We start from the raw sequence: 9,694 nt of genomic DNA, 5'->3' as shown, positions 1-9,694 counted from the left end.
AAGTTGTCAAAAATTGTAATATCCTCCGTATTTAATGTATATTTTTCATTTCAATGCAATTTAGTACTTTAATTGGGTGAATTTTCGTATTTTATAAAGAACAATTTTGAATAAGAATACAAGAAAAATTATATTTGTAAGAATCTACGGGACGCCCCCTCCCCCCATATAAGAAAAAGTAAGAAAATTCTAGACCCGCCCTCCCCCACAAAGGTCTTACGTAATATATGGACAGCCCCTTACTTATTTTTGTTAGTACATACCTGATTCTTTTAGTGCTGGTATGAGGTAATGCACCAGTGGATAAGGTCGCCAGGCGCTAATTCAAGCGGCATCTTACCGCGCTGTTACATACCTAATATAAAACAGTGCCCAAATTATTATACATTTAAAAGCTCAGCTTAAATTATGTTTTACTGACATAGAGTATTTGCTTCCAAAAAAGCCACACTCATGCATTCTCTCGGAAATGGTACAAAAGTCGTCAAATAAAACCTGTGGTGTTTATGGTGGTTGGCTACCGTCCACACGCTTTTTAAAATGGCAAGTCCAAAAATTCACTTTGCTGCACACCTTCCTTTTGGTCTACATGAAATTGCAAACACTGTTAATACATCCATTTTTTTATGCGCTACAAAATCGTACTTATCTAAAGGGCTACATGTCCAAAATTATTGCTACGTGTTCCTAATTAATCAATATTTGTATATTTATTGATTCCTGCAAAATTGGGCCATGTAATATTAAAATTAACACATTTTTTCTGCATTGTTTACATATTTTTATATGCGTTTTGGCATTTCCCTCTCGCAATTGCACCAAGATGTCGTCGCGCAAAAATTACGCTCAAGAATCCTCTCTCATTGGCGCAATCTTGTATTCTATCATTCTTGACATCAACCTGCTTCATCTAATGTTCGCATGCAACTAAATAAAATTTGTTGCTCTTCTGCTCTTCCTGTTGACGTTCGGATTGTATACGTGTAAAGTTCTGAACACATTGAAAACGACGAGCTATGGACCACAGCTTCCAATTTGTCATCTTCATTATCTAAACGCTTTGTCGATGGCGACACGATTTCTTTGAACGCGGCAGCGACATCATGAATTTGTATGAGTCTGACATAAAAGAAGAGGAAGAACCTTATCTGTCGCCAGAAAAATAGAAACAGATCTAATCTGGCCACAACCACAGCCGTCGTGAGGTAGTGTTACACGATTGGTACATTTGTACAGAATTGTACAGATTTGTACCTTTTGGCAGTTACAGAGTAGTGTTTGGAAATTCTTTTATTGAGCTGAACTCAAATTTCTAAAGAACACCACTCTGTGACTGCCAAAATATACAAATCTGTACAAATGTACCAATCGTGTGATACTGCCTTTAGCTCAGTACCACATCCGACAGCTTCAAAATCAAAAAAGAAAAGAACGACAATATTAGCCTGTTCCGCATTCCACGATTTAGTGAGAAATTGTTCGCAAAATATATGATAAATGTGTAAAAGGAAACGACTTCGGTCTATTTCGGACTAAAACCTGGAGTACGGGAACAGGCTAGTTGTCTGTAGCTAACAGTGATGCTATATGCAGATTAAAGGTGGTATGTTCTATGAAAGGAAACGAACTTAATGTTTGGCCCCGAAATCATAAAAGTCTTAAGATGGGAAGAGTTACCCTCGACTTGTGAATTAAAATGTATCATAATTTATACTAAGCTAAAAATAAAAGTATCTTTTAAAACGGCAACACTGTTTGTGAGTATCATATATGTAATACTTCTATATTGGCAGTACGTTGAAAGTACATCCGCCAACATTAATAATAATAATAACACTGTGAGACAAATGGTAGGGGTCAGTGATCGGGAAGGGTTCAAACTACCGGGGAAAGTTATATCGGTAAAAAAGAAGTTATACTTGTCCCGGCGTTTCGCTGGGGCACGTCTAGGAATCGAGATATGTGACCTGGTCTACGAAAAGGGAGCTTACGTGCGAAAAAAGTTTTCTGTGAAAAAGCTGTTAAAAGTGAAAATCATCTCATCTTCCATCCGAATCAACCAAAAAGTGAAAATTGATTTTTTGACACCTAAGCCCCCTTTCCGTAGACCAGGTCACATATATCGATTTGAAGTTAGTAACTATCATATAGGGGAAATTGTCACCTTTGGTGGTATTTTTTTTGACATAACTCGAGAACCACTAGTCCGATTTTGCTCAAACAAATTTAAAAAAATTAAAAATTACAATTCCTTTAATCTGTTCATATAACGTTTTTCTATATAATCAACAGTTTTGCCGGTAAAAATAAATGTATGAAGAAAAAAATATTTTTTGCCTAAAATATTAAATTTTTTTATTTTTTAAATTCATAAAAAATCCACAACGGAAAAAAAGGCAAGTCGTATTACTTTCACGCAAAGTCACATAACCTTTAAGCAAAATGAGACATAGATCATGAAAATCGATGGACGCGTTTCGCTTTTATTCACAATTAAGTGAAGGTATCTCATTTTGACAAGACAATTTCCCCTATATGATAGTTACTAACTTCAAATCGATATATCTCGATTCCTAGACGTGACCCAGCGAAACGCCGGGCCACGTATAACTTGTTTTTGACCGATATAACATTTCCCGTTGGTTTCATCCCATCCCGAATTTGACTGTCGCATAGTGTAATAGATTGGCGCTTACACATATGTTAGTGTTTGGCCGAGCTTCTCCTCCGATTTGTGGCGTGCGCCCTGATGTTGTCACACAAAGCGGAGGGACCTACAGTTTTACGCCGACTCCGAATCAGTGTTGCCACTTGAAAATATTTTTAGCTGCCAAAATGCCTACCAAATCAATTTCCAAACTACCAAAAATTGTTTCATCATTAAAAGAAGATTTCTTGAATTCGCTAATCAAATTAGCAGTAAAAATTAAAAGTACACGTAATATTGTTTACTGTTTACTACCTTAACCTTAAACAAAAGAAATTCGGGCCTTTAAATAAAAGAATTAACGTATTGTTTAAAAAACTTTTGTAAAATATGTATATACCTTTGAGATTGATTCAATACATATCAACATTTTTTTTTGTGTGTGAAAAAACCAAATCTGACATTTCATGCATTTCTAAAAAAAAAAATCCAAATTGGATTCAATTTGTATATGCTCACCCTTTTTTACCAATACTTTCACACAAATAGCCTGTCACCAATATTTCTTTCATGACGATAGGTAATTTCTCGTTCTATTTCAACAGCTAATCGGTCAGCACAGTATATACCTACAGTAATAAACCTTTTTGAGTACTCCTCGGGGGTAAAATCTGACCAGGGTTGATAATGAGAAGGAACATGAAGTTTGCTGATTCAGAGTTGCATACAAAATTACTGTGATATGAAAGGGAGCAACAACCGTACGGTGGCAGAGTGGCACATGTAATTTTGTAAACAAACACTTTTCTTATAATTTTAATAGACAATTGCTATTTATTTTCCAATATTGAGATATCCAGCTTGTAGCCAGAGGCAGTGGCATGTGAGGCTCACTAAAATTTACTCATCATGTTGGAGCAGCTCCAGGCAATGGGCAATTGAATGTGCCGGCTGAACTTATGACCACCATAACCAACTGAGTCTCCAAGTAAATGCGTGTCCTGAATTTATACGGTAGCAATTCAAAGCAATTACTATTGTATGTGTGTATGGTTCATATTTGTGACATTCTTTACTTTGATGTTAAGTATTTTTAAGGAACTCCGGGTAATGGTCGCTTAAACTTGGGTGTGCTTAATGAACTGTCTGGGCAGATGCGCTGGCATGCAGTGGAGTCTCTATACAAACCTTGTTTTTTTTTGGAATAACGACTTAAATATATTCGGAAATTAAGAATTTTCCTTGATAAATTCACACAATAAAACAAAATTCACGTTTTTTCATAAAAATATAATCTTACAATGGATATTTTTTAAATTTTGAACTTCCATTTAAGAAAACTCCATTCAGTGCTATAATTACGAGAGAGTGTTTGCAGAAATTGTCTGCTTAATAAAATGTAGAAAAAAACAAAGAAATTTAATACGTGTGAGCAAAGTGAAAGCAGTGTTTTGAGCGTGCAAACGCAAATTAAGGCAATAAATTTTAATGTTCAAAGTGGTTATATTTTCAAAACATTTTTGCCTACCAAAAGCTTCAACAAACCAACCAAGCTACCAACGGAGAATGAAGCTACCAATTTTAGTCCAATTAGACCAAAACGGCAACGCTGCTCCGAACGGCAATTGTATTTTTATGAGAAGCTATTTTCATGGCAGAAATAAACTCGGAGGTTTGCCATTGCCTGCCGAGAGACGACCGATGTTAAGAAAAAACCTTTTTTCTATATTTTTTGCGATGTTGCTTTGACCAGGGCTTGAACCCAGGCGTTGCGAAGTGGAAGCGCGCACTGCTTACCACTACACCACAGCATTAGAGTGCAGATATATAATGATAGAACGAGAAAACCAACAAGCCAATGTACCCAGAATGACGTTTAAAACAATAAAATATTTTACAAAATGAAATTTCAATTTTAAAAGCAAAAATAAATAAAATTTTGCGAAACAGTGCTGCTGCGTCGGTATGTTGTACTATTTACTTAAAAATCAGCCGTATCAGGCAAAGGTGCTGGAAAGGAAGGCACGCATCCTAACAGTATTTCGTGGGGGTTCTAACAAGTTATTTTTTTATTTCAGCTTTTATTTCAACATAGATTGATTAAAAGAAAAATACTGATAAAAAAATATTCCACACAAACAGGGTTGAAATTTTGAAATTCCTGTCCGTATTTTGTTTGTAAGTCAAATATAAGTGGCATTGTCCTACCATGATACAAAAAAGAAAGTAGTTTCAATAAACAACTTTTGACGGATAATATTTTTTTTAAGTTTCATGAATTGTGAGTATTATAAACCGCCTTGTCACTTTAATAATTTGAAAACAATAGATCGGAGTATTTTCTTTCCCATATGTATACCAATGTAATAAAATTTCAAATAAAAAATTATTACCAGTGCTTGGTTTTTTTTTTTTACTTAAGCACTTTTTTTGTTAAAAATATTTAAAATGTGAACTGTTAAAGGAGACTTCATCGTAATTGTTCTTTTTATTTTATAATTCAAATTACAAGCGTTATTTTGTTATTTTTTGTTATTGTTGTTATTTTTTTCATTTTACTAATTTTGAATGCAATCTTGCGATTTGAAAATCTAATTCTTCCCAAATAAAACGGTGTTATAACCGTGCAACAAAAACAAAAATATTAAAAAAAAAAACACGATAGAATCGATATACTTATGAATCTATGGGCCAAATGTAGTAAAACTGCGTTTGTAGTTTTTCGCTCTGACGTGAGGATTTTTTTTCGAAGGATTTTGAAATTTTAAAGAAATGATTAATTCAAAAAAATATTTATAGAAATCAGTGCAATGTAGAATAACAATATGGGTACCAAATGAGAGATAAAATTCTGCAGGATTTTACAAACAATAAAGTTCTTTGGTTTACAAGGACGAATAGGTATTGAAAATGCGCTTTTAATAAATTGTATCTCTTTAAGTTAATAAAGTTTGCAGGACGAAATACGATGATGAGGTCGTGCGTATATTAGCCCTCCAACCCTTATTAAAAAAAAAAAAAATATTACACATTTCCAAGGATATGTAAAGACAAAATTTGTAAAGGACATTTTCCATATCTATTCGTCCTTAGGCAAGAAAAAATGATTCCGTTTAAATTCTACAGAATTTATTCTTTTTTACGGTACCCATGTTGTTATGCTCCATTGCACTAAATTTTTAAAATAATTTTTTGAAATAATCATATTTTTTAAATTTCAAAGTCCTTTTAAAAAAATCCTGACGTCAGAGAGAAAATCCAAGTATGCGGTTTTACTATAATTTACCCATAGCCTCGCGAATATAATCATTATCTTGTGAGTAAAATTTACTGTCGCACGGTGTAATATTTTGGACCACATTTACTTTTAAATTTCTCATCAGATTTTGCAAAAAAAATGGCTTTGTGGTTAGCGTATCACCATTAACTTCAACAAATTTTTAATTTAAAATTTCCAAGGTATGCAAAAGACTTAAAGTCGGTTTGTACAAACCGCCCCCCCGATAAACAATTGACATACATAAGTATGATTTTGATCAATTTCTTTTTGTTTCGGCAATCCCATTTTCGAAATTATGTATTTAACCGGCTAAAGTTTCAAGTCCGTCATATCCCACAGCCTTGAGTTGACTGATGAAATCTTCTGCATAAAAAAGAAATATATTGCTTCTGGTAATCAATTAGCATGAATTTTAGGAAATGTCATAGTTTTATTAAAAGTCAAATGGTTAACAACAACGAATGTCATTAAATGGAACTACATTCTTTTTTGTATCATGTTGTGCTACTATGATTGCACGGCCGAATAATCATAGTCAACTTATGTACAGTAGTTGAAAAAATTATAGTCGCACCAAATTTTGACAAGTTTTAAAATATTATTTTTGTTGTTATTTAATTTTGGTTAGTTTTTTATAGTTCATTCTTTAATAACATCCGTATAAATACAAGTTTAAAGGCAGTGTCACACAACTGGATATATGCCAAAATTTGGTGCAAATCGTATCCCAAATATTTTTCTTTATACCAATCACGAAAATTATTTTGTTGAAAATTTTCAGTAGGACATCGCTGTATTTTACCAATCTTTTTACTACAAAAAATAATTTTAAAATCTTTTTTTACCTACACGCACCATGCGCACAGCCTGTTGTGTTTTCTCGGGATCAATTACCTGTACAATGTGCCGTGGTGTGGAGGCAATTTTCAAATTTTGTGAAAGGAGAATATATGCAACTACGCCAAAAAAACATTTTGCTGATTGTATGAGGGATTGTATCTTCAGCATGAGAAACTTCAAATACGGCTCCAATGAGAATTTTGTAAAAGTAAAGAAGTTCTCAAAGATGGAAGGGAAGTGGAACCCTTCGAAGGTTCGCTTTGCAATTCAGCTCGTTCCGGATGCTACTCCATGCATTGTGCTTGGCCGAAACCCGAGTCTGAAAATAATCCGTTCGATACTACTCGTGCTTCAAAAGTAGTCGGATATTTGTATCATGTTTTCCTGCGTAGGAATGTTTGTAACAAATTTTGCGGATACAATTCCCGAGCACAAAGTACAAAGTTATGAAAAAATATTCGATAAATGTGTGATGTTACAACTGAATATTTATGTGCTGCTTTTACAAAAGATCGAATCGAAAAATATATGCTAAATAAAGATGCTACTTCAGGGCACATAAATCTAGGAACATTGAAAAAATTTTTAAAATCCTCCAGCTTTTGTGGGAAAAAAGCAAAATTACTTTTTGTCCCCTATTCGGTTGCCATAAATATGGTCACCGTAACTATACTTCAAACAATAAACATTAAATAAAAAAAAAAAATTTCCAAAATTTTAAAAATGTCGCGTCCCTATTTATTTTTCACCACTAAACTTGTGGATATTATATTTTTTTCATACAGAAAATTTGTCGAACATACATGTATGGAAAAAAATCCGTGAAACAAAAACCAAAAATCAAATTAAACCTTAAACATTTTTTTTCTAGAAATTCTTATTAAAAAGTTTTGCAAGTTAGATGAAACTTCGCAGAATTTTCATAATTTTTGCGCAAATTTTTAAACTTCAATCTATTTGGCATTTAATACAAGATACTTAAAACAACAAACATTAAATAAAAAAATAATTTCCACCACTATACATGTGGATATTTGAATTTGATCTCAATAACAAAGCCTTTTATTTTTATATATGTACGTAGATTTATCATATTTTTGTAATATTTGCATCGTTTGGCATTCAAAAAATTGAACCATATGAACCGAACCAAACCGCGGTTCAGAAATACTCATGAACCGGTTCTTGAACCGGTACAAGCTTTTTCTAATGCTTTTCCACTGAACCGAACCGCCCCGTTTTTTGGAGTGGTTTGCAGCCCTGAATTTAAGTTTACATGGGGAAGCGGGGGATAAACTGTTTTTGATTGATTTTTTTATACCCGAGCGCACTTGTGCACAAGGGACTTATAATTTTGTTCACATAACGGTTGTTTGTAACAGCCAAAACGAATCGAGATAGATATAGACATATATATATATAAATGATCAGAATGAAAAGAGAAATTGATTAAGCGGTGACTGTCCGTCCGTCCGTCTGTCCGTCTGTCTGTCCGTGAACACGATAACTCGAGAAAAAATTGAGATATGTCAACAAAATTTGGTAAGTAGGTTTCCTTTTATCCAAGGTAGGTTGGGATTGAAAATGGGCAGAATCGGACAATAACCACGCTCACCTCCCATATAACGGTATTTTCGAAATATGCAAAAAACTACGATATTCCCGCAAATACTCTCTGTAGTTCCTTTACCAATCCCCACCAAACTCGCTGAGAACATTTCTTAAGCCTTGACTAAGAAACCTGTAGAATTTTTGAAATCCGATAAGAACTACGCCCACCTCCCATATAACGGTAATTTACAGAAATACGAAAACTGAGATAAATAAGTAACTATTTAAGCTAATTTACTCAAAATCGATATATGCAATGACCTCTTAGCAGAAAATTATAATTAGGGAAATTTTTGGAAAATGGAACATTTATCAATCTTGGCGTGAAAAAGCAACATGCTGAAAATTTTTGAAATCGGACTAAAATTACTGCCACTTACCATATAACGGTACATTTCAAAAGTACGAAAACTCCGATTTTTTAATAAGCTAAGACGGCAACTTACAACAATCACTTAACAAGACACAAGATGATTGATTACTTACTACGTAAGTGTATATTGATAACCGCCTTACCGATTTCCACCAAACTTGGTCCAATTATTTCAATAAATCATAGTATATTATCGAAATGTTTGGAAAAATACTCTTGCTTATCATGCGGTTTACTGAAAGGTGAAAAAACGATATTTAATATGTGCGCCGGGTATATAATGTTCGGTTTCGCCCGAACTTATACTTCTTTACTTGTTTTAATATTGCACAACGTACGAAACTTGGATTTAAACGTTCTTGTTAAAGAATGAATATATTTTTTATAAAAATATAACTCAAATTAAATAACAAAAAATAAATAAAACTTGCGTGTGTAACACCGTACACATCTTAGAAGTGAAACTTCTTAAAAAAGGTGTGAGTACCAGGTACCTACTCACGAAATTGGATGTGTAAACATATGTTTACGGTTCGGCAAACCATTAGGCGATTGAGTTACATACATAGTTTTGGTTAGAAATCAAACAATAATTTAATTTCATCTTATTAATTTTCTGATATACATATAATTTATTTATTAATTTTCCGGTAACACCACCTTATACATATGAATTCGCGCTTCTAGCATCCACAGGACCTGGTTGTAATGGAAGTAATTGTATGTTTAACAAATAAATGAAAATGTTTATAATGCAATCAATAGATCCTTACGAATTCGCCATTACCAAGGCACTAAGTAACGTACGAACTTTTGTTTGCAAAATGCATTTATTTAAGTTGAAAGAAGACAAATTCCTTTGTTCGGCACTTATTCTTACTCACTTTCTATCTTCCAAGGCGAATTCATATATTCTTATCACGAATACATATATTAATGTGGT

The sequence above is a fragment of the Rhagoletis pomonella genome, unplaced genomic scaffold, assembly GCF_013731165.1.
Source record: "Rhagoletis pomonella isolate Grant_MI unplaced genomic scaffold, Rhpom_1.0 Rhpom_scaffold_00005, whole genome shotgun sequence".
NCBI lineage: Eukaryota > Metazoa > Arthropoda > Insecta > Diptera > Tephritidae > Rhagoletis > Rhagoletis pomonella.
Note: the sequence above shows the minus strand (reverse complement) of the source record.